This window comes from Oryctolagus cuniculus, chromosome 8, assembly GCF_964237555.1.
Source record: "Oryctolagus cuniculus chromosome 8, mOryCun1.1, whole genome shotgun sequence".
Lineage (NCBI taxonomy): Eukaryota > Metazoa > Chordata > Mammalia > Lagomorpha > Leporidae > Oryctolagus > Oryctolagus cuniculus.
Genome location: NC_091439.1, coordinates 48,342,783 through 48,369,276, shown reverse-complemented (window position 1 = coordinate 48,369,276; position 26,494 = coordinate 48,342,783). Strand labels below are relative to the sequence as shown.

Below are 26,494 nucleotides of genomic sequence, written 5' to 3'. Positions count from 1 at the left end.
GATCTCGGACTTTCTTGAATCACAGACCTTGCATTTGTGCTTCAGACCCTGAGGCGTGTGACTCTTCTGAAAAGGAGAGCGGAGGGAAAGGACTCTCCCTCTGCCTCAAATCTGTTCCTGCCTTCAAGCAGGGGAAGTCGGTGCTGACTCAGCACCATAGGCAGCAAGGGCACCAGCCTCCACTGCAGTCCTTCTCTGGTTGGAGCCTTTGGTCTGTCCTGTGTGTGCACTCAGGGAACTGAGACTCCAGGAAAGCAGTGAAAAGTAGTGGGCACATTAGATCATAGATTAATTACAGCAGAGGCCGAATCGCAGAACTGGCTACTGTGTTAATATGATAGTATAGGACACGCGGCATCAATGGTGCCTGTGCCCACACATTGTCATAAGAATGGGGAATAAATGCGACGGAGCCCCACCTGATGTTGCAGGAGCAGCAGTGCTCCTGCCGCTCCGCAGGGACTCTCCTGCTCTTTCTCCCAGCACGCGACCGCCTTTTTCTGGAGGCAACGACTAACCCTACCAGAGCTGCTCTCTGGACTGCTAGATCGAGGTAAGACCCCAGGCATCGCCTCCGTTTGCCAGGAGGCTGGCGCAGGGAAACATCTTTAGCTCCCTTCCTTCCCCAGGAGAGTGCGGGTGAGGAAGAATGGGAAGTGGTGGCGCCCACCCAGGTGAGGGCTGCGGGGGTGCAGCGGGGCGGGGCCCGGAGTCCAAGTTAAGAGTCTGAATGAGCACCAGAGTCTCGGCGCGTCCTCTGCGCTTTCTTGGAGCCACTGAGTACCTGGACCCGCGGGGACTAGGATGCACGGGACGCCCGCAGCCCGAAGTAATGAGGATAGATGTTGGGGTTAGCCTTCACCAAGAAAAATAACCCCGGGCGACTTGAAATGCAGAATCCGATCAGGACAAGTTTTTCTTGGCTTGAAATGATACCGACAGTCTCCTTGCTTAAAATAAGTTTATGTAGACAAAGACAAAATACAACCTTAAGCAGTCCTCTGTTAAATACATATTCTTGAAAGTTTCTGTATGTTGTGGTGATTTGCCATTGTATATTTGTTCACCTGATGACTAATCAGAAGCTCTCAAGTGCAAAATATTCTCAAAGTCGAGTCCTTGGAAAGCTGTGGCGCTTGTTTAGTCACCATCTGTCTTCCCAGAGTGGTACCTAAGTGGGTAGGGCTCTGTTAACGCCCCAGGGTTGTATGGCTAATTTAGTAACAAGTTAGAAAACAGGAAATTACCGGGAATGCTATAAAACTGCTGTTGTTTGTGAATTTTGCTTCCAAAGAGTCTATGTTGATGACAGTGTTTACTGAAATGCTTGCTCTGTCCTACCTGGCTTATTACATTTTCTCTGGTGCTTCGTTCAGCTTTTTCAACTTTAACTTCAGGTAAGTGCAGTCATTAATTTGCTACCAGGACTCCAAAATAAACACATCAAATTTGTTTCTATTCAAGTTAGTCACGTGACAATTTCAGACTAGACCAAATAAGGAATTTTGTTTTCTTATTTGATATCATTTCAATTAAATGAAATCAAAATAGACAGAAAAGTATATTTTACCTCTCTGAATTATTTGTCTCTCTGAAATATTTCAGCATTGACAAGAGGGATGACCACTTATAACCTTATAACCATTTAACATGCCTACAGGAAACTGTAATTGTCTTTTCAATGGATTTATCACTACAAATCATATTTTTTGATGCTTGAAAGACTAGAATTCTATCCTCATATTGGAGATTCCTACTTGAGGCAAAGCATTTTAGCATGTGTTTTTAATTATTAGCTTTTGAAGAAAACCCACTTGAACTTCAGCTTTCTCTCTCTCTCTCTCTCTCTCTCTCTCTCTGTAAATACAGTTCATAATGTGACAGCATATTTAATAAGGCAGAATTTCAAAAAAAAATTCTTAAAGATGAAAATGATATTATTAAGTGCTAATTTTTAAATATTGAGATACACTTTAAATTGATCTCATCTAGGCATTTACCTTTGCAGTAGAAAGCTACATCAGAGCAGATGTTATTTCTCAAAAGTCTATTTAAAAAGTGCTTTCTTTTCTTCTCACAGCTTTCTACAATTATTGGAGGGACTTCAAAAATAAGATCAACTCTTTTACAAGTAATACTGTATGTACTAAGAGGCTTGTACACTTATGGAACTCAATTGTTAATCATAGCTTTCGCATGTATATTCTGAAGAATTTTTAATTTTTATTTTTATAATTACCTTTATAATTTATTCTTTTAGATTATCACTACTATTTACCCTCATCAAATATACAACTAGATCAGTTAGAAAGAGCTTGAGATTTAAAATGAGATAAAAAGTTAAATACTGTTTTTTTTTAATTTGCATTTCTGAGCATGTTCTTTAACCACTCTGAACTTTAGTTTTCTTTTTGTAAAATGAGAACATGGGCTTCATAAGTTAAATACAGTATGTGAGAATATACAGCAAGACCTCAATAATATATTACTTATAATAATTTGTGAACAGGATAGCATAATCTAATATATGTTTATGAAGTACTCAAATGAGCAGAATGAGTTTGCTAAAATTTCTGAAGTATAATTCCAGAATTATTTTTTTAAATGTATGTATTTGAGGGGCCGGCACTGTGGCGCAGTGGGTTAACAATCTGGCCTGACGCGCTGCCATCCCATATGGTTGCCGGTTCAAGACTTGGCTGCTCCACTTCTAATCCAGCTCTCAGCTATGGCCTGGGAAAGCAGTAAAAGATCACCCAAGTCCTTGGGCCCCTGCACCCACATGGGAGACCCGGAAGACGCTCCTGGTTCCTGGCTTAGGATCAGCGCAGCTCCAGCCATTGTGGCCAGTTGGGGAATGAACCAGCAAATGGAAGACCTCTCTCTGCCTCTCTCTCTCTCTGTGTAACTCTGACTTTCAGATAAATAAATAAATCTTTAAAAATATAAATGTATGTATTTGAATCACAGAAGAAATCTAGAAAGAGAGAGATCTCTTCCGTCTGTGGATTCAATTGTCAGATGCCCACAAAAGCCAGGGCTGGACCAAGCCAGAATCAGGAGCCAGAGACTGCATCTGGGTCTCCACATGTGTAGCAGAGACCCAAGTACTTGGACACTCATCTGCTGCTGTTCCAAGTGCAATAGCAGGAAACTTGATCAGAAACAATGGGGCCAGGGCACTCTGACAAGGGTTACCATTGTCCCAAGCAGTGGCTTGACCTTTATTCCACAATGCCAGCTGTGTTTTTATCATACATCTATTCAAATAATATTTAAGTGCATACTGGGTGCCAGGAAGTTTCAGGAACAATGGGAAACAGAGGCAAGTTCTCTGCACTTATCAACCCTTCCTTTTCCTTTTAAGTGAGAAAAATCAGAAAATCAACTCATACTTTAAAAAAAAAAAATATGTGGGATTAAAGGATGGCAGGGTATACCTGAGGCAGAGTGCTAAAGGAGTGGGGATGGAGCACAAACTGCTTTTAAGATGGAAAAAGCCTGCCATGTGAATCCGCAGATGAGCAGACGCAAGGAGGAGCAAGCTTGGCATGGTTAAGCAAGAAAAGAAAGGCCAGTGCCATCTGAGCACAGTGGGTACAACAGAGCTTGGATTAAGTTTGTATCACAAAGACAGGCAGAGATCAGACAGTTGGAACCTAGTAGGCTATACAATGAAGTATGAATTTTATTATAATTTCAGCAGACAGTATTCTGATAATAAAGTAATATACAGCTTTATTTGAGTTTTGAAATTTTCATAATGACTACTGTAGGGAAATAGACCTGAGGATATGTCAAAGGTGAGAGACAAGAGCTTAGAAATAGTGGAATGGAGGAAAATAGTAAAGAAGGTGAGAAGGAATCTGATTTCAGATATGGGTATTTCAAAATGTTTCTGGAAAGCAAATTGTGACTAAAAGCTAAGTTTATTTTGGTGCAACTTTTAAAAGATTTATTTACTTAATTTGAAAGGCAGAGTTACATAGGAAGGGAAAGACAAAGAAAGAGAGAGAAAGAGAATCTTCCATTCCCTTATTCACTTCCCAAATAGTTGCAATGGTCAGGTTGAGCCAAGTCATAACCAGGAACCAGGAACTTCATCCCATTCTCACATGCGTGTGAGGGCACAAGGACTTGGGCCAACTTCTGCTGGCTTCCCAGGTTCATTAGTATGGAACTGGATTGAAAGTGGAGTAGTAGACAATAGAACCAACCCTCTAATGGGATGTTGCCATCACAGGCAGTAGTTTAAACAACTGCACCACAACCCCAGTCAGGTGCAATTTTTAATATATATATATATATATATAATATCTTTAAAATGTTTATGCAAATATGTATTATGGTGGCCGGCATTGTGGTATGGCACATTAAGCTGCTGCCTAAAATGCTGGCATCCCATATGGGTGTTGATTCCTGTCCTGGCTGCTCCACTTCCAATCCAGCTCCCTGCAAATGCACCTGGGAAAGCAGTGGAAGATGACCCAAGTGCTTGGGCCCCTTCCACCCATTTGGGAGATCTGGAAGAAGCTCCTGGCTTCCACCTGGCCAAGCCCTGGCAATTGTAGCCATTCGGAGACTGAACTAATAGAAAATCTCTCTGTGTCTCTCCATCTTTCTCTGTAACTCTGCCTTTCAAATAAAAAAGGGTGTTTAAAACAGTAAAAAAAGTATTATTAAAAGAAACTATGCATGGATTTCAAAAGTTTGTAGCATCAAAATAAATGTATCTTTTTAAAATGATTTATTTATTTATTTATTTGAAAGGCAGAGTTACAAAGAGAGAGAGAGAGAGAAAGAGAGAGAGAGAGAGAAAGAGAGATATTCCCCAGTTCACTCTCCAAATGGACACAATAGCCAGGCCATGATGAACACAGGATCCAAGAGCTTCCTCCAGTTCTCCCATCTGGGTGCAGGGGCTCAAGCACTTGGGCCATCTTGTACTGCTTTCTCAGGCACATAAGCTGGGAGCTGAATCAGAAGTGAAATAGCCAAGACCCTAAATGGCAACCGTATGGGATGCTAGGATCTCAGGCATCAGCTTTACCCACCACACAGGTCCCTCTTTTGGCAGTTTTTAGAGAGAGGGGGATGGAGGGAAGGAGAGAAGGATGGAGAGAGAAAGAGAGAAAGAGAGGAAGAGAGAAAGAGAGAGAGAGAGAGAGAGAGATTACATCCCTAATTCACTCTCCAAATGGACACAGTAGCCAGGGCTGAACCATTCAGTAGCCAGGAATCTGGAACTCCATCCTGGTTTCCCACTTGGGTGGTAAGGGCCCAACTACTTGGAACATCTTCCACTGGTTTCTCAGGCCATTAGAAGGAGTTGGATCAACAGTGGAGCAACTAGGATTCTTATTGCTCATATGAGATCCCTACATCTCACTGTGGTGGCTTTTCCCATTGCACCAGAACCTTGCCCCCCATTTATCATTTAATTCCATTTTTACAGAAAATTTTTTCATGAATTTTCCTATGTGGTTGAAATATTCTGAGGAAATCTGCTTAATAATGCTTATATGCTGGGAAGAAGTAAAATTCTCAAAGGAGGCAAAACACAGATAAATCTCAGCATTTGGCTTGATTGACAGATAAACATAGGGTGGTAGGAAGATTAAGAAGAAAAGGAATATATTCGGAGGTACTTCAGATAGTTTGTGAAGATATGGAATGAAAATATAATTTAGATGCAGAGGTTTTGTTTAGCAGTTAAGAAGCATGGTCCAATCACATATCAGAGGCCCTCAGCCACGTTCTGGCTCTGAGTATGATCCAGATTCCTGCCTTGTACACCCTGGTATGTAGCATGTGATGGATCAAATACTTTTATCCACGCCAGTCATAAGATAGACCCAAATTAAGCCCCAGCTTCATCCTGGCCCAGCCCTGGCTGTTGACTGCATTTGGGAAGAAACCAGTAGATGGGAACCCTCTATCTCTCTTGCCTGTCAAATATTTTTAAAGTTTATTTTTGTGGAAAAATTTTGAAATCCATGCATAGTTTTATTAAATTGTGCTTACTCTTCCACCCTTCCTTTTCGGTAAGAAGAATCAGAAAATCAACTCAAAAAAAATTTTAAGTATATATTCCACACTTAGGATAAAGGATTGTGGGGTGTACCTGAGGTAGATTGTGGTTTTAGTAAAGGGCCTAGGGGACAGACTATGCTGTAACATTGGAGATGACACCTGTATGATGGAAAAAGTCTGCCAGTTGAATACCCAGTTGGACAGACCCAAAGGCAAAAAAGCATGGTGTGGTTGAGAGAGAAGGAAGACCAGTGCCACTGGAGCTCAGTGACAGAGAGACAGAGTGAAAGTGAAAAAGAGAAGGAGAAAGACATAGAAAAGGAGAGCTCTTCCATTCACTGGTTCACTCCGCAAATGGCCACAATAGCTGGGGTTGGGTCAGGTGGAAGCCTAGAGCCCAGAACTCCATCTGGGTTTCTCACTTTGCTGGAAGAGACCCAATTAAGCCATCTTACAGTGGTTTTCCAGGAACGTCAGCACAAAGCTGGATCAGAAGTGAAGCAGTCAGCACTTGAACTGGAGTTTGTGATATTGGCATTGCTTACGGTGGCCCGTTATACATAGCTTTTTCTTAGTATACATTATTCATGAACATTTTGAAGACCCTACGTATACTACTGTGGTGGTTTTCAGAGCATGGATTTCAAAGACAGATGAGGTATGCTTCTTTCTTCGGCACTTTCTGGCCATGAGTGTCTTTATGGAATTCTGTGTCCTAGTTTTCACATGTGAAATGAGAATCATAAAATCTATCTCATCAATGACCTCAAGGGTTAAAGGAAATAATACATTAAAATTGTTTAGAATAATGCTTAGCATGTGGTTAGTTTATTACTGTGAACAGAACAACACAACAAAAATGTACTATTGACATAAAAATTTGAGAGAACTATTGGAAACCTGACTGCAAATGCATAGGTAGGCAAAAGGTAGTGGCACTTGGAGATGTGAAGATGGAAAAGTGACCCACTTTGAGATGAATTATGGAGAAAGAGATGTTGCTTCTGGCTTCATGATTGATGGGATAGATTCTGAGGACAGATTGGGTTTGCATCCCGTCACTACCTCTTACGAAATGTAGGCATGTGTAGTAATCTCTGAATTGATATTTCCTCATGTTCAAAATGAGAATTCTAATAGAAACTCTCTCATAATTCTGTTCTAAGGATCACAAATCTAATATATCATATGTGTTATATATTATTAAGAAAGACTTATCAAAATGGACATGGTTAGTTTGAAATGGATTTTCTTTTTTTAAAAAAAGATTTTTTTATTTAGTTGAAAGTCAGTGTTACAGAAAAGCAGAGGCAGAGAGAAAGACAGAGGTCTTCTGTCCACTGGTTCACTCCACAAATGGTTGCAACAGCCAGAACTGAGCCAATCCAAAACTAGGAGACAGGAGCTTCTTCTGCATCTCCCAAGTGTGTCCAGGGGCCCAAGGACTTGGACCATCTTCTGGTTTCCCAGGCCATAGCAGAGAGCTGGATTGGAAGTGGAGTAGCTGGGACTCAAACTGGCTCGAATATGGGATGTTGGCACCACAGGCGGCAGCTTTACCCACTATGCCACGGCACCAGTCCCTGAAATGGATTTTCAACATAAAAATGAAATGTATGTAGTGAATAAATAACCTACAATTCATGAAGAATCAAAGTTCAAGATGTAAATGGAGCTTTCATTGGCTTGTTGACAATATTTAAAGCACTGTGAAGGGGCCAGTGCTGTGGTGTCGTAGGTAAAACTCCTGGCTCCTGGCTCCTGGCTCCTGGCTCCTGGCTTCGGATCAGCGCAGCTCCAGCCGTTGCATACATCTGGGAAGTGAACCAGTGGATAGAAGATCTCTCTTTCTCTCTTCCTCTCTCTGCCTCTACCTCTCTGTAACTTTGCCTTTCAAGCAAATACATAAATCTTTGAAAATATAAAAAAGCACTATGTTATAAAATCTCATAAATACACAGTAAGAAATAAAAAGTTAACACATGATATGTACTAGTAATAGTTAATTGGAGAATAATGAAGCTACCCCCAGTTCAACCTCATTTGTAGAACTGATTAACACTCAATGGTTAAGGCTTAATATACCCTTTAACCAAATCACTCAGAATCCAAAAATCAGGGCACACATCTCACACAGCTGTTACAAAATAACATAGGATGCCCACAACTCAAATTTGAATGCTTGGGTTCCAAGTTCTGGCTCTGCTCTCAGTTGCATCCTGGTGGGGTAGCAGGTGATGGTTGAAGTGGTTGAACCCCTGCCACCCATGTGGTAGTCCATGATGGAGTTCCCAGCTCCTGGCTTCAGCCTAGCAAAGCTCTGGCTGTTATGAGATTTGGGGAATGAATCAATTAAATAGATTCATTCTCTCTCTCTCTCTCTCTCTCTCTCTCTCCCCCTCATAATACCCTCCTCCCTCCCTCTCTCTCTCCCTTCTACCTTCCCTCCCTCCTCTTCTCTCTCACTGATTCTTTCTCTGCTTTTCAGATAATAGAAAAAAAATTAATGATTCCAAGAATTGTTTTTTTGAAAGATATGTTTTCTTTTTTTTTAAAGTATTTCTTTAAAAGACAGAGTGACAGAGATATAGAGGGAAAGACAAGGAGATTTTTCCTCTCTTGGTTCACTTTCCAAATGACTCCAGCAGCCAACTATGGATCATGCTGAAGCAAGGAGCTAGAAACTTCAACCTGGTCACCCACATGGATGGTAGAAACCCAAGTACTCAGGCCGTATTCTGAGCTGCATTCCCAGGCATATTAGCAAGGATCTGTATCTACTATTGCATACTGGCACAAGAGCTAGCTCTATCTTACTGTAAGCGAGGGGATACAAATAGAAAATAGAATGGAATTTGTATTTTAGCCAATCAACACTGAAATATCAGACACAGCCTACAACAAGTCAAAACATGTGCAAGTGTCGCAATCCTTCAAACCATAGTCGTCTCATATATGAAATGGAGGTAATAAAGCCTGCCTGGTAGTTCAGAAGGAAGCTGAATAAATGTGTGTCTTCCAATGTTTGCTTAACCATCTCTCCCACTTACAAAATCTGCTCATCCCACGGAATGTTTTGAATGTGTATACAGGCCCATTTTATGTGCATACCATGTACAAATAGCTCTCTTCATCAATGTATTGTGTGCTTAACAAAACTTGGCCTAGTTTTCTAATGTGTGTGTACATCTACAAATATAAAAATACAGTTATATAAACATTCTGTTTTCTTTAACAGGTGTAAGTTAATTTATGTATAATTTCTATAAATGTTTCACATGAAACAGGAGAACCTCTCCTTTTAAGACATATGCAGCGGCCCGGTGCCGCGGCTCACTAGGCTAATCCCCCGCCTTGTGGCGCCGGCACACCGGGTTCTAGTCCCGGTCGAGGCGCCAGATTCTGTCCCGGTTGCCCCTCTTCCAGGCCAGCTCTCTGCTATGGCCAGGGAGTGCAGCGGAGGATGGCCCAAGTGCTTGGGCCCTGCACTCACATGGGAGACCAGGAGAAGTACCTGGCTCCTGCCATCGGATCAGCGCGGTGTGCTGGCCGCAGCGCACCGACCGCGGCGGCCATTGGAGGGTGAACCAATGGCAAAGGAAGACCTTTCTCTCTGTCTCTCTCTCTCACTGTCCACTCTGCCTGTCAAAAAAATAAATAAATAAATAAATAAATAAAATAAAATAAAAAGACATATGCAGCTTTGTTTTGTTTTGTTTTTCTCCTAAACAGTTTCATAGGAATTCAGATTCCAGGGCTGCGGCAGCTTCATTATTTCTTGTCCTCCAGAGGCAGAGCTGTGCCAATTAAGTACATGTGATGGGGAAAAGAAATGCTTCTTTGCCTCTGTTCTCCTTAAACTACCATATCACTGACTGTGTGTTACAGTTTATTAACCATGAATTATACATCTCAGCAAATTAAACCTTTGTTCTTCTCTGCTCCCTTTCCCCCAAACCCAATTTACCAAGAGTAAAAGTGGCATAAGTTATAAACCAGTCACATTGTTTCTTGAATATAAAGTTATGGAACAGTTTTTTTCAGTGCTACATATCAGAAAAAAAAATCAGCTTTTGCCAGTCCAATGCTGATTTTCATTTTTAAGCCAGGAACTAAACATTTAATCACATGCAACAAATTATACCTGTCTTAGGAAAGCTATTGACAGTCATGCAAGTTGATTAAGTTTTCCCAGATAGAAAACTGCATGTTCTCTTTGCCCTACAATTCTTTGTATCAGACAAATACCACACACATACACATACACAAATGCACACACAGACATATACACAACCACTATTCACTATTCCAACAGTGGCATAATTTATGATTTTTGTAGCACGATTATTTTCCCGTCTACATTCTACTTCATTGGCTCTTTAAATAAACTGGATTTTTTGCACTATGTGGCTATTTACAAATTATCATTTTACTAATGCTGATTGTTTCTATGTTGTGTAGTAAATTAATACTGCTACAAAAGCATGTGCTTTTGAAATTTGCTTATATAGAACCAACATGTCACACTTTTCATGTCTAAAGTAGTACTTCCAAATTCTTTGCTTGTTTTTGCTGTTAATGAGGAATTATGCTTTCAAAAGCATTTGACAGAAAGACAGAGATACAGATAGAAAGAGAGAGCTTCCTTCCACTGGGTCCCCTCCTCAAATGCTCACAATAGCTGGGTCTTGGCTGGGTATAGAACCAGGAGCTGGGAACACAATCCATGTCTGCCACATGGGTGGCAGAAGTACAATTGAGCAATCACTGCTGCCTCCCAAACTCTGCATTAGGAAGAAGTTGGAGCCAGTTTAATCTAATCTAGATACTTCAATTTGGTGTGTGAGCATCTTAGCCACAAAACCATATCCCTAGTAAAAAATTTTAAAGGCTAATCTGTATTACTTAACTTCTGTGTGCCTTGATTTTCCTATCTATAAAGTTAGTTTTCTGAGTAAAAAATCAATCAGAATATCTGTGTACAGTACTTAAAACAGAGTTTATTTTACATCTTTAACCTGAGTACCAGTTATCTTGAGGAGAGATGGGGTCATTGCCATATCTGAATCATTATGGTCCTGGGATGGCTTTTGGTAATTTACTATTCTATGCAAATTTTCAGCCTGAGAAATTTGTATTTCCTTTCTCTAGATATACTGTCTGAGTGTTTGGAGTTGATATGTACTCTTTATGGCTATCCTTGGAGAGGCAATGTGTAGGCCTAGCATGTCAGCCACTTTCACCAAGGCATCAGACATATAAATGGAGCAATCTGGAATGTTGTGATTAGCCAGACTCCTGCAGAATGCCACAGAAACTTGTTTATGTAACACAGAATGGAAGAATTCCTTAATAAAGGCCTACCAGAATTATCAAATCACAAAACCATGGGTCCAAAGAAAGTCATTTCTAGAAGCTATGACATTTTGGGCAGCAGTATAGAACTGGAAAAATGATAGAAATAAAATAGTTTTTATATTCTGAGAACCCATTAAAATCATTTATTGATTTATATTTTTCTATACACATATTCCATATATTTGTAATATTTAAAATACACATATGATTCCCTAAATATACAGTAATTCTTGCGATCATGACTCTATTTTCAAACTTCCCAACATTAATTAAATCAGATGCTTCTTTTCAGTAACTAAGACCATTGATACACTGGTGAATTAAATTGGTGGTGGTAGGATTTGATTTCAACATGAAAGTTATTAAGGTATAATCCACTAGTTATGAGGTTTGTTTTAGGTTTTTTTACATATACATTGTATCAGATTAAGGAAGACTCATCATACTTCTATTTTCTTAAAAGTTATTATGTTTTAATTTAAAAGGGCTCCTAAAGTATTATTCATAAAAATGTATTTGTATATTGCTTTCTTTCCAATACTTATATGAAAACTCTATTTTGTTATCCATATAATTTGAGTTTATTGCTTTAACTTTAGAAACCAGAGCAGGGCCTGTTGAATAAATCTTATTGAATACATCTATAAATAACTTAAAGTATTTTAGTGTATGAAATATGAAACTTCATATTTTCCATTACTACATTGTGGAATTACAAATCCATTAATTTTGAAGATGTGAAAAATTATGGAAGGAAATCTACTGCAAATATTAGGATGGATAGCATCTCTTCTATTGTAAAGGCAGTTAATTTATTGACTATTTTCTCTGAAGATGACAATTTCATATCTGAACTGATCAAAGTATACTCAAATTTTAGAATGAAACTTATTATAGTACAATTATACTAGAGAAGCTAAACATTTTTAAAAAATATGAAGACACTAATAAATAAGTAATATGGAATGAGGTCCAAGATCTTTGGGAAGAAAAGCAAAATCAAGCAGAGTATAATGACGAATACAAAATGCCATTTGTCAATAAAAAATACGTTTCTATTTCTAGGTTTTTCCACATATTTTATAGCTTAGGAAACTAAGTATATACAAATTGTGTAATTTATCAAAGGCCACAGAGCCAGAATAGTCTGTTAACCTACCTGTGTATTTGTCTTCCTGCCTGCCTATTTGCAATGGGCATTGCTGGAGAAGAAAATTTAGAAGTGGAGAATGAAGGTCAAGGATAAAAGAGACCTACTTTTTATCTTATTGCCTTTCATAATTTTTAATTTATGTCATATACATGTAATAAATAGACATACAAGAAATTTTAAAAACTACTCTTAAGTGGGTTCATTATGAAATGGCACAGTTTTCTATGTTCGCACATGCTTTTTTTTTCTATTTGTATTGAGATCTTTCTAGGGTTTAATGAACATATATATTGTTACAGGGGTAGGGCATTTGGCTTAATTATGAAGACAAGACATCGTAAGTGGGCATCAAGATTAGTTATTCTGGTTATGTTAATTTCTCCTGTTAATCAATCAATAAAATGAAGAGGTTTTTATTGGCTGTCAAACCAATCTTTTGGGAATTTTTTTTTTATTTTTGAAAATAAAATTTGAATAGAACTACTTTTAAAATTTACCAATACCATAAGAACAATTAATCTGACAATAAATGTTTCAAAAATTTTTAAAAAATGACTGTGTCCCACATTTGAGTACCTGAGTTTTATCCCAAGATCCATCTCCTTGCCAGGAAGTGCGTGGGAGGAAGGGGTGATGACTCAAATCATTGGTCCCTGCCATCCATGTGATATATTTGGATTGAGTTACTAGCTAGCTGTTAGCTTCCTGCATGCATATAAGGAGTGAACCAGCTGATGGGAACCTTCTCTGTTTTTCTGTCTCTTTATTTTTCATATTAATTAATCCAATTTTAAAAAGATCATTCAAGTGCTGCTTATATTTAATACTGTTAGAATGCACATGTGAACAATATATATATTGTCCAATATATATTCAATATATTATATGTATATTAGATTTAATGAGTTCACATTTGCTAGTCTGGGATTTACTGTAACATGAACCATGATATTTACATTTTGATAACATATTTAAACAAACATTAGCATTTCCATTTTGAGATTGTGGAAGGTTGAATTGGAAATCATATGAGGCCTTCACTGAGTGCTTATTTCCTTCAATTTCTTGCACCAAGTAAAGTGATACTGAAACATCACAAAAATGCTATGCTTTAAAATTCCGTTCTGAAAGCATATCTGATCTTCCAGTAGTAAAAATAACAATAAGAATGCCACCCATAGAGTGATGCACGAAATTTTGCTTAAAGAAGATCTCTTACTATATTCAATAGGAATGATAAAAACTTGCTTGCTGGGTCTAGTGCCATTGGTGGGAGAATTCTAGCTCTAGTGACCCAGCAGAATTCTTGCTATAAGTAGGCATGGTGGGACCAGCAAGACTGGAACAAAAAGGATGAGATTTGCTTGAAAATGGAGAATGAAGGGACTTATCAAATGGTCATGTAGAGAGGCTTTGCCACTTTTGAGAACATGGCAGGTGCAAATGTGAATCATTAGAATGGGTCATATCCTGAGCTCTCAGATTCCCATGAGTGTTAACATTGACATCATGTTTTTTCCTTGCGACGACTGAACAGCTTTCAGTATCCCACACACCAATCATAAGGGTATGCCCAACTTTCAAGAAAACAAGGTGAAGACATCTGGCAGAAGAATCCACTAGCCATACTGACTGAGAATAACTAGCAGCCAAAGCCTTGAGAGAGATGGGCCAGTCTCTTTGTAGGAAGCGCTTGGTTTACACTCTTTGTTCCTGCTTAGTCACAGTTGCTCCTCCGCAAACGTTAGTGTTTCTCTGAGATCTTTCTTTCTTTCTTTTTTTTTTTTTTCCCCATTTAGGTGTTTATTGCGATAAGCTTTTCTCCCACTTCTGCATTTGCTGCTTCCTATAGGTTTTGATATGTTGTATTTTGCTTTCATTTGTCTCACTCAAAGTATTTTTCTAATTTCCTACATTTCTATATTTCTGTTTTTGAGTTTTCTTTGGTCATTGGTTATTTAGGAATGTATGTTTAGTAACCACATATCTGAATTATCTGATTTTCCTAATTTTACTGATTTCTAGTTTCATATGATTTTGGCAAGAGAAAAATAAATACTACATGACTCAATGTATAAGAATTATCAGGCCAGCGCCACAGCTCAATAGGCTAATCCTCCGCCTGCAGCACCGGCACACCGGGTTCTAGTCCCGGTCGGGGTGCCAGATTCTGTCCCTGTTGCTCCTCTTCCAGGCCAGCTCTCTGCTGTGGCCAGGGAGTGCAGTGGAGGATGGCCCAAGTGCTTGGGCCCTGCACCCCATGGGAGACCAGGAGAAGCGCCTGGCCGCAGAGCACCAGGCGCAGCCACCATTGTGGGGTGAACCAACGGAAGGAAGACCTATCTCTCTCTCTCTCACTGTCTAACTCTGCTTGTCAAAAAAAAAAAAAAAAAAAAAGTATTGTTTACTTAAATGTTTATGAAGAGGGTAGATATCATGGGGGAGAGGCTCAGGAAAATTTGGGGAGCTGAGGAATTTGTGGTGTATTGATTGGCTTGATGGAATTGTGGATATTTTTATATTTCCAAATGTATCAAATTGCTCGTGTTCAAGAGCTCTCTGTAATATCAATTATGTCTTAGTAAAGATGCTTAAATATAAAATAAGTGAAACATCTTTAAGATAATTGGTGTTGCTTGCAATTTCTCTTGTTATTACATACACTTCACTACAGGTTATTTTGACTTTGAAGTAAAATTATTCACAATATAACAAATATGGCCTCTTGATGACCTATCTTAAAGTTCCCTGCATGTGGGATCATTTTGCAGATGTTCATGAGTTGATAGAATTCAAGAGTATAAACATAGAACTACTAAAGTCACAGCATGGGGCACCATAAGATATTAATGAATAGAGGTTTATTCACGATATCTTAGTCCTTGCCTAATCACAGAGTAATTACTTCGATGTCTTTCCATTCATTATGTGTGCAAAAGGGCAGTAAATAGAATTATCTTTCATGTAAGGAGTATAGTGCTTGAAGAATGATTTATGTGGACAGGAAGTGGGGAATTATGGGAAGAACTATGCAGACAAACCCTGGACTATTTAAATTTACCCAGGAAACATGGCAATTGAGATTTTCTGTTCAGTTTGAAGTACAATAAAAATGAAGTCCCTGTTTGCTTGTCATTCACTCATGATAAACATCAATCTTGGGCCGGCGCTGTGGCTCACTTGGTTAATCCTCCGCCTGCGGCACCGGCATCCCATGTGGGCGCCAGGTTCTAGTCCAGCTCTCTGCTGTGGCCCGGGAGGGCAGTGGAGGATGGTCCAAGTGCTTGGGCCCTGCACCCCATGGGAGACCAAGAGGAAGCACCTGGCTCCTGGCTTTGGATCGCTGTAGCTCCAGCTGTGGCAGCCATTTCAGGGGTGAACCAACAGAAGGAAGACCTTTCTCTCTGTCTCTCTCTCTCACTGTCTAACTCTACCTGTCAAATAAATTAAAAAAAAATCAATCTCTCCTTGTCCTCTAAGAAATATGCTATCAGTCATTTCCTGGTAATTTCTAGAGCTCGTAGTTCAAATGTTTTTGCTGTTTGCAAGAGAACATGAACCACAGGAGCAATGTGGAAGCCAATGCTGAGAAGGTCTTTCCTTCTCAGATTGTTGTTTAAGAATAAAAAAAAAAAACCCATACTGCACTGAGAATTATTACCAAATTATAATAATAACATGAAATCTGTAAAATTAGATATTACAAAGCTTGGAAGTAAAAGATAAATATTTTTCTATTGATTATCTTACCCATTTAACAGGAACTAATAAAATAGCTAATTTAATTTATCTTTTTTTTTTATTTATTTGAAAGTCAGAGTTACAAAGAGAGAGGAGAGGCAGAGAGAGAGAGAAATTTTCCATCCAATGGTTTACTCCCCAATTGGCCACAATGGCCAGAGCTAAGCAGATCCGGAGCCAGGAACCAGGAGCTTCTTTCAGGTCTTCCACGTGAGTGCAGGGGCCCTAGGACTTGGGCAATCTTCTACTGCTTTCCCAGACCATAGCAAAGAGCTAGATTGGAAGAGGAGCAGCTGGGTCTCGAACTGGCACCCATATGGGATGCCAGGGCTCAGGCCAGGCCATTAACCTGCTGCGCTACAGCGCCAGCCCCAATTGAATTTATAAGACATTTTGGTATGTTTCGCTTACCTAATTTTTATTCTTAAATTGTGGGAGGTATGTGTATTTTTTTAGAAATATATAGATAGGAGAATAAAATAATGGTTGCCCTTTGTTGAACATACACGAAGTTGTAGGCACTTTGTGGAGATATTTTCATGTTCTATTTTATTAAATTCAAAGAGGTATAAAGAAAGTCACTTATGTTTCTGGAGAACTAGCTTAAAGATGGTCAAGTTACACTTTTGAAGAACAGACTTGACCCCATTTCAGTCTGAGCCTATGGCTGGTATTTTGGGAAATTGATTTTCTGTTGTAATTGTTTAGAAGGTGATGAATTGCTAAGGAAGCGGAATGGCAAGAAACTGCTGTTTCTAATTTGGAGGCTTTTAGATTTATGTTTTTTTTTTTTTTCCAAGCTACTAAGGATGAGTAGTATTTCATTTTCCAGAGTTGTAGAATTAATTAAAAATTTAAATGAAGTCACAATGAATTCTCAATTACAAACTTATTTCTAAACCGTATGTCATATAAATCACAGATGGCTCGGAGTTGTTCAAACTGGACTTGAATTTACACTTTTACCCATCAACTCTTTTAACCTGCAGAAAGTTATGTGTGTTTCTATGTGCCATTTATCTTATCTGTAAAATGGGGCTAACAATGAGTGCCATATGCTGTTATTTATGAGAATTATAATTTTTTTCCCTGATTTTTATTTTTTTATTATTTTTTAATGAATAGAAATTTCCAAAGTAGGACTTATGGGTTACAATGGCTTCCCCCCCATACCGTCCCTCCCACCCGCAACCCTCCCCTTTCCCACTCCCTCTCCCCTTCCATTCACATCAAGATTCATTTTCAATTCTCTTTATATACAGAAGATCAGTTTAGCATACATTAAGTAAAGATTTCAACAGTTTGCTCCCACACAGAAACATAAAGTGAAAAATACTGTTTGAGTACTAGCTATAGCATTAAATCTCAATGTACAGCACACTAAGGACAGAGATCCTACATGAGGAGTAAGTGCACAGTGACTCCTGTTGTTGACTTAACAAATTGACACTCTTGTTTGTGGCCTCAGTAATCATCCTAGGCTCTTGTCATGAGCTGCCAAGGCTAAGGAAGCCCCCTGAGTTCACCGACTCTGATCATATTTAGACAAGGCCATGGTGAAAGTGGAAGTTCTCTCCTCCCTTCAGAGAAAGGTACCTCCTTCTTTGAAGGCCCCGTTCTCTCCATTAGGATCTCACTCGCAGAGATCTTTCATTTAGGTATTTTTTTTTTTTCCCAGAGTGTCTTGGCTTTCCATGCCTAAAATACTCTCATGGGCTTTTCAGCCAGATCCGCATGCCTTAATGGCTGATTCTGAGGCCAGAGTGCTGTTTAGGACATCTGCCATTCTATGGGTCTGCTGTGTATCTCACTTCCCATGTTGGATCATTCTCTCCCTTTTTGATTCTATCAGCTAGTATTTGCAGACACTAGTCTTGTTTATGTGATCCCTTTGGTTCTTAGTCCTATCATTAGGATCAATTGTGAACAGAAATTGATCACTGGGACTAGTGAGATGGCATTGGTACATGCCACCTCGATGGGATTGAATTTGAATCCCCTAGTATGTTTCTAACTCTACCGTTTGAGGTAAGTCAGCTTGAGCATGTCCCGAATTGCACATCTCTTCCCTCTCTTATTCCCACTCTTATATTTAACAGCAATCACTTTTCAGTTAAGTTTCAGCACTTAAGAATAACTGTGTATTTATTACAGTATTCAACCAAAAGTATTAAGTAGAACAAACAAAAAAATACTAAGAGGGATAACATATTAAGTTGTTCATCAACAGTCAGGGCGAGGTCTGATCAAGTCACCGTTTCTCATAGTGTTCATTTCACTTTAACAGGTTTCTTTTTTGATGCTCAGTTAGTTGTCACCTATCAGGGAGAACATGTGGTATTTGTCCTTTTGGGATTGGCTTATTTCAATCAGCATAATGTTTTCTAAATTCGTAACAGGGATCACTTTTCAGTTAAAATTTAAACACCTAAGAATAATTGTATGTTAATTACAGAGTTCAACCAATAGTACTTGAACAAATAAAATACTAAAATGCGAGAATTATAATCTTATAAAGTGATGAGCACAATTCCTGACACTGGGAAGTTCATATAACATCTGAGTAGGAAGTTATTTGGATACATACTGGAGAATTCTAAGCTATGGATATGAGCATATAATATTTGTAATTAACTATTTATCATTTTCCCCAGTTAGAATGACTATAATTGATGACAAAAATTAAAAAATACTGGGGAAAATGTGCAGAAATGAGACTCCTATAGGCCATATCAGAATGTAAATTAATTCAAACACTGAGGAGGTTCTCAAAATATTTTATATAACACTATGAAGTTTCTTTAAAAATCTATAAATGAATCTACCATGTGATTCATCCATTCCACATCTGGGATATATCTAAAGGAAACAGAAGCAGTACATCAGAGTCATACATCTGTACTCACAGGTTTATTGCAGCACAAATAAAATCAACACACAGCCAATCCAGCACAACAACCAAATAAAATACACCAAGGTGTCTGTGAACACAAGAATAGATAAATAAAATGTGGTGCATGTGTACATTCCAGAATATTATTCAGGCATAAATAGCAATGAAATATTGCATTTGTAGCGACACATAGAGAACTGGAGGATATCAAGTTAAGTGAGATAAACCAGAAATATAAAGACAAATACTATGTAATCTCATTCATATGCAGGAGCCAAAACAGTTGATTCCACAGAAGTTGAGAGTAAAATAATGATCACAGATGTTAGGCAGGAAAAGGGGAGAAAGGATGGAGGAAAGTTGGATAATAGACATCAAAGTAGAATCAGATAGGAGGAGAAAGTTCTAGTGTTCTACAGCACAGTAGGATAAAAACCATTCAAACAATTTGTTATTCATTTAGAAAAAAACAAAAGACAGGAATTTTAGGTTCTCAGTTCAAGAAATATAAATATTTAATAAGATAGAAATGCTAACTATCCCAATTTGATCATTACACATTATATATATGCATCAAATCAGCACACTGTAACCAAGAATTATATACAATTACTAAACGTCAATTGTAAATTTTTTATGTTCAGTTTTGATTTAATTTTAACCCAAAAGTACATAAAAGACTATTTTTGAGATGTCAGCAGTTCGTTTTCTTCTTTTATGTTAGCTATTCATTTTTGTTAAAACATACACTACATTGTTTCTGCTAATTTGAAAATGATTTTCAAACCTTTTAGGATCATTTTACATTTTTTTTTAGGAATTATTTTATTTATTTGAAAGGCAGAGTTACAGAGAGGAAAAGGCAGAGAGAGAGAGAGAGGTCTTCTATCCACTGGTTCACTCCCCAAATGGCTGGAAAGGCTGGAGCTGTGCCAATCCAAAGCCAGAAGGCAGGAGCTTCCTCCAAGTCTCCCATCCAGGTTCAGGGGCCAAATGATTCGGGTCATCTACTGTTTTCCAGGCCATAGCAGAGAACTGGACTGAAAGTGGAGCACCGAGATTCAACCTGGCACCCATATGGGATGCCAGCACTGCAGGCAGCGGCTTAACCCACTACGCCAGAGCACCAGCTCCTATTTGGTTCTTCTTAATGAGTTTGATCTCTTTAGCAATATGTTCATTCATATCATTCATTGATTTCCTCAATACTTTAATTTGTCTCTCTGTATTTTCTTGTATTCTCATTGAGTTTCCTCGCAATCATTATTTTGAATTCTATATCTGTTATTTCGTAGCTTTCCTTCAAGTCAAGATCTAATTCCGGAATTCTTTTGGAGATGTCATGTTATCTTGCTTTTACATGTCTGCTGTGTCACTCCATTGACATCTCCCCCTCGTGTGTATTCATCCTTTCTTCTTTATGGAGTAGCTCTTATTGTAGAAGAGATCATGGTTTAGCTGGTATGCACGGACTATGGGCTTGTTGCTTTGGCTTTGGTTCTAGGTGAGCCCAGAGTGTAGTCTCTGAGTATTTTCGTTTGTCTTAACCGTAGTCAGCTGTGTTTGTATAGGTGCAGTGATATTTCTTCCTCCTGGAAGCAGTCCTTCCTTTTTTCTTTTCATATTCCAGAGCAGCTTGGTTGTACCCTATTCAGCCATCTGGAATTCTCTGTCCCCTCAATTATAATTTTGGATATAGCTAAATATTTAATTTTAATTATTCAAATGAGTGCTCTTCAAAGTGACTAATTCAAGCTCTTCTGTGTTCCCCTGGTTCTGACAAATGTGGGCAAATGGGAAGAAGAAGGGAACCACAGCAGACCAGGATAATTCTGCCAAGAACAACCAAAATCTAACCTTTTGTATCATTATGTATAAAGCGAAAGATAATTAATGGACTCTTGGGTATAATGGACTTAATTCTGATGTAACTAATAACCCTTCAGTGATACTTCAGGAAATTAAAGAAGGTAGAGATGTGGACAACAAAGGAAGCCACAGGTTTTCTTTTTACATTCTAAATGATTTAAAAATGTGGATTTTTTTTACTGTGTTATTTAGGAAAAAGCAACACATGTCTGCATCATTTTATTTCCATAAAAAACTCACAAGCACACAGGATCTTGTTGCTTGTCTCAATAAATATAGTTTTAGCAATGGAAAACTAGAAAGAATGAATAAAGGAGAAATACGCAGGAGATATCATTTAGGTGATAGGAAGTCACCAGTGTGGGGGGTGACTGTCCATACGTTTCTGCTCACCTTAATGATGCTCATATTTCAAAGATCACGATGAGAAAGGAGGTCCTCTGATTGCTGCAGCGCCCTCGACATGAAGACTGCTGCTAGACTCAGTTTGAGAAAGAAAAGCTGCAGGGAGAAATTAGGATGCTCATGCTAATTATTTTCTGAGGAAACAGAAAAGGGTTAGCAACTGCATAGAGTGGATGAAAGTAGAGATACTTAATTATGAGGAAAACAAATACTACTCTCATGTCCCCATGTCTCCAAGCACTACTGGCCACATTTGGAAAATGCCTAATTATCATCCATCTGCCTTTACCCATCAAAGCCAATCCCACCTGTATTGAGGTCTGCTGAGATACTGTACACACTTTTTCAGGTAATGCACACTGGAGTCTTCTTTGAGTTGGAAAATAATTTAAAGTTCCAAGAGTGTGAGGATAGATCATTCATTAATCGTAGCATTGGGGTCGTCATGTGACTGAGTCATTTCGTGAACTCAATGTCTCTTCTAACACATAATGCTCAGATGATGATATCCTCCAGAGGTATAGATATGACAAAAAACCCAAGGAAATTTTTGAAAAATTCAAACGATACAATCTAAAAACAAGCAAATACTTTACAATTTCAAAAGCTATACATATACCACAATATCAAGCATATATTATGAGGAGAAAAAAATAGAGGAAATATGTTAGATTTGATGCCTTTATGATATTTGCTTGTTTAAAGATTATATATTTAATATATTTATGTTACATAATATACTAATATATAAATATATTATAACTATATATTATATATATTTATATATTATAATTATATAAATTCTATATTTAGCTATCTATCTATCTATCTATATTATTTATTTGAGAGGGAGAGAGACAGAAAGAGAGAGATTTCATCTTCTGATTTACTTCCCAAATACTCAAAAGAATGGGTCTGGGCTGAGGCTGAAGCCAGGAGCTGGGAACTTGATCGAGGTCACTCATGTGGGTGGAAGGAACCAAAGTACCTGAACCATCATTGCTTCTCCTAAGGCTGCAATAACAGGAAGCTGCAATAACAGGAAGCTGGAGTCAAGAGCTGGAAGTAATTACAGAACTCAGCCACTGCAATACAGGATGCCACCTTCTTACCACTAGTCCAAACTCCTGCCCATAAGGTGCTTTAATAAGTCTAAAATGAGCAAGTTATATTTCCTAAATTTTCATTTTTCTTTTTCAAATATTTATTTACTTTGAAAGTCAGAGATACAGAGAGCAAGGAAGAGATGGGAAGAGATTTTCCATCAAATGGTTTGCTCACCACATGGCTGTAATGGCCAGTGCTAAAGCCAGGTGCCAGTAACCTCCTCTAGGTCTCCCACAGAGGTTGCAGAGACCCAGGGACTTAGGCTATCTGCTTTCCCAGACACATCAGCAGGGAGCTGGATTGAAAGCACAGTTGCTAGGACTCTAACAGGAGCCATATGGGATGCAGGCACCACAGGCCACAGCTTAACCTGCTGCACGAAAACACTGGCCCCAACAAGTTATATTTTCAAAGCAAGTCTTACAGACTTAGTCCAAGCTGTAAAATAAATTGAAAAGTCATCTGTTGATTCATGTGGACATGCTGTGCAGAGACTAAATATTAGAATTTTCTTGATAGACAGAAACTGTTTTATTTGAGATTTAAATTTCACACTATAACCAGTTGCCATTTCTAATAGAAATGACTGATTTGAAGTTTTAGTGATCTGCATAATAATGTAAAGGAATTAAATTAGAGAAATCTTCATGACATATATGGTTTTCTCTGAATGAAGAGAACTCAAACTCTAAAACATACCATTTCTTCACAAACTTGAAATTAATACAGTTTGCTCTAACTTTAATACAGAAGGAGCCAGCGCTGTGGTGTAGTGGGTAAAAGCCGCCGCCTCAGTACCAGCATCCCATATGGGCACTGATTCGAGTTCCAGCTGCTCCGCTTCCAATCCAGCTCTCTGCTATGGCCTGGGATAGCAGTAGAAGATGGCCCAAATGCTTGGGCCCCTGCACCCACATGAGAGACCCGGAGGAAGCTCCTGGCTCCTGGCTTCAGATTGGCACAGCTCCAGCCGTTGCAGCCATTTGTGGAGTGAACCAGTGGATAGATAACCTCTCTCTCTCTCTCTCTCTCTCTCTGCCTCTCTGTAACTCTGCCTTTCAAATAAATAAATCTTCTAAAAAGCAAATAAAATAAAATAAAATCGTCCAGAATTTAACTTGTAGATATCAGTAGTGTTGCATTTCTTCTAAATCTGGTTGCCTGGTTATGTAACTGATGTTTCAGGTTTTGACGTTTTGTCTTGTTCTTGTTTTTATTTAAACAGAATTTTAATGAATACTGATTTCTACCTAGGTCTATTCTGTATGAAACTACAGTTAGAATTCATAAAGTTTATTTTTGTCTTATGCAAAAAGAAAACCATTCCTTTATGAGTAGCATCAAGAGTGCATATGTCTACATAGCAGGCTTTATTGATTGATTCATTGATTGATAAAAATTTACTTGTTTGAACCTCTTGGTTCAGTCCCAAAATGACCAAAACAGCCAAGGCTGGGCCAGGCCAAAGCCAGAGCCAGGAACACCATCTAGATCTCCCACGTGGATGTCAGGTGTCAGAACTGAGCATCTGCTGCTTCTTTCCCAGGCTTATTAGCAGGGAGCTGGATTGGAAATGGGGCATCTGGGACTCCAGTAGATGCCCGGATGGGATGCGGACGTCAACGACCGCAGCTTATGCTGCTGCGCTGTAAAGCAGGCCTCTACAGAGTAGGTGTTAAATTTCCTTGTTTACTTGCCAAATAAATTAATTTGAGAATAAGGTAAAAACGACTGTTTTTGTATTTATAAAGAATTTTCAATATTTTCAACACATACTACAAAGAACAGCATTTTCTAAATTGCTAATAATTAAAATTAAAATAATATGCACTATCCAAATCCATGCCTGACTTCTTAAATAAATGCCAGGGAGATAATTTTTCCTATGGCTATGCTCCCTAACTTTAAATTTTACCACAAAATTATGATCCTCAAAACAAATAGAAACTGTTGTGAAGATTTTTTTAGATGTATTTATTGGCTGCAACAACTAGAGCTGAGCCAGGCCAAAGCCTATACCTTCATCCAAATCTCCCACATAGCTGCATGGACCCAAACACTTGGTCCATCTCCACTGCTTTTCCCAGGCCATTACCAGGAGCTGAGAGCTGGTTCAGAAGTGGAGAATCCTAGACACAAACATTGCCCATATGGGATGCTGATTTTACCCACCACAGTATAACACCTGCCCCTATTTTTAAAAATTCTTGCTGTTATCTAATCTCTTCTACCTGTTTCTGGGTTCTGCAGGATTTTCGAATGAGAGGAGTAAGAATAAGGAAAATTGGCATTTACCAAAAGAGGTTCCAAAAATGGCAGAATAGGAAGGGGGCTTACTGTTCTAGTATAGAGAAAGACAGTTAAAAACCTTTTTACCAGAATAATGCCTTTTAATCTTGTCACCAGTTTTTGCAATATTTAATATCCACTTTATCATCACAGCCTGAATTTTAGCTGACATTCATTTTCTGGAAATTGTTAAAAGATGTGTCTATGTGATTTCCTTTTATTATTTTTTTTAAAAAGTGTTTATTTTGTTTTCTCATAGTTGGAAGACAGAGCAACAGAACAAGAGACTGAGAGATATGATTTTTCATTCACTTGTTCATTTCTCAGATGTCCACCAAAGTCAGGGCTAGGCCAAGCAGATGCCAAGAGCCTGGATCTCCATCCCAGGTCTTCCACATGGGTGACAAAGACCCAAGCAATTGAGATATCACCTGCTGCTTCCCAGGGTGCCTTAGCAGGAAACTTGATCAGAATTAGACGACAGCATTGTGTTTCCTCTGTGTGGCCTGTAAATAACAGGAGGCAATATTCCTCTGCTTACATCATTCCGTGGTCAGCATCTTGCAACGAAGAGCCAACTTTGTATTCCAAAGACAAAAATAAATACCAAACTAGTAGATACACAGCATTAGATAAATGTTATCAAGATAATAATAATAATTATTCCTCAAGAGGTTCTGACAGTATTATTTGTCATTTTATTCATCCTAAATTTATTTGGTGATTAGGGTAAAAATATGTGTTAGCGAATTAGCTTTATTCAAAATAAAAATAAACATCTTTATATTACAGGAAATACTTTATCATTATAGACTGAGTTGCTCACTGAAATTATGCTCCAGATGTAACCTAAAAAAAAAAAAAAAAACTAGAATATCTCCCCTAATGATTAATATTTCAAAGAAATGAATCCCAGGCCTGTCAAAAAGTCCTGGATACTAACAGTGGTAATAGGCTTATTTAATTTTGAAAGATTTGCATATACATCATAAAGAATCATAAGGAACCTATAATTACAATTTTTAAAAATATGTTTTAAAACAGAAACGATGGTAGCCTCTTCCCCTATTTTTTTTAAAGATTTATTTTATTTATTTGAAAGACAGTGTTACAGTGAGAGGTAGAGACAGAGAAAGGTCTTCCATCTGCTGGTTCACTCCCCAGATGGCTGCAACGGCCGAAGCTATGCCAATCCGAAGCCAGGAGCCAGGAGCTTCTTCCGGGTGTCATGTGGGTGCAGGGGCCCAAGCATTTGGGCCATCTTCTACTGCTATCCCAGGCCATAGCAGAGAGCTAGATCAGAAGAGGAGCAGCCAGGACTCAAACTGACGACCATGTGAGATGCTGGCGCTTCAGGCCAGGGCATTACCAGCTGCACCACAGCGTCGGCCCCATCTCTTGCCCTATTTTCAACAGAAAAGATTATGCCTCTTTAAATTTATATAGACCATTGCGGAATCTATAACACATAGACATAAAGCTCAGCTTCCTTGGAAATTATACTGTATAGTTAAACATTATATTGAAGTAATATTTTATTTCTTTATCTATATTGCATTATACCCCATGAAAAGATGTTATATTCAAATGATAATAGAAAAAATGTTAAAATTTATTATTGAAAATTTAGTAAATTAAATTAACTG

The 26,494-nt window shown here is 38.4% G+C and overlaps 1 long non-coding RNA gene across 3 annotated transcripts; it reads left to right on the top strand.

The window, feature by feature from the left end:
- Positions 1-26,494, top strand: LOC138843382 (uncharacterized). 3 transcript variants are annotated; one of them, XR_011378044.1, is made up of 5 exons: positions 1-553; positions 1,295-1,397; positions 6,502-6,691; positions 24,106-24,227; positions 25,108-26,494. It is a non-coding gene; the product is annotated as an uncharacterized lncRNA (long non-coding RNA). The 3 variants fall into 3 exon arrangements; XR_011378045.1 differs by lacking the exon at positions 6,502-6,691; XR_011378046.1 differs by lacking the exons at positions 6,502-6,691; positions 24,106-24,227; positions 25,108-26,494 and adding an exon at positions 2,081-6,465.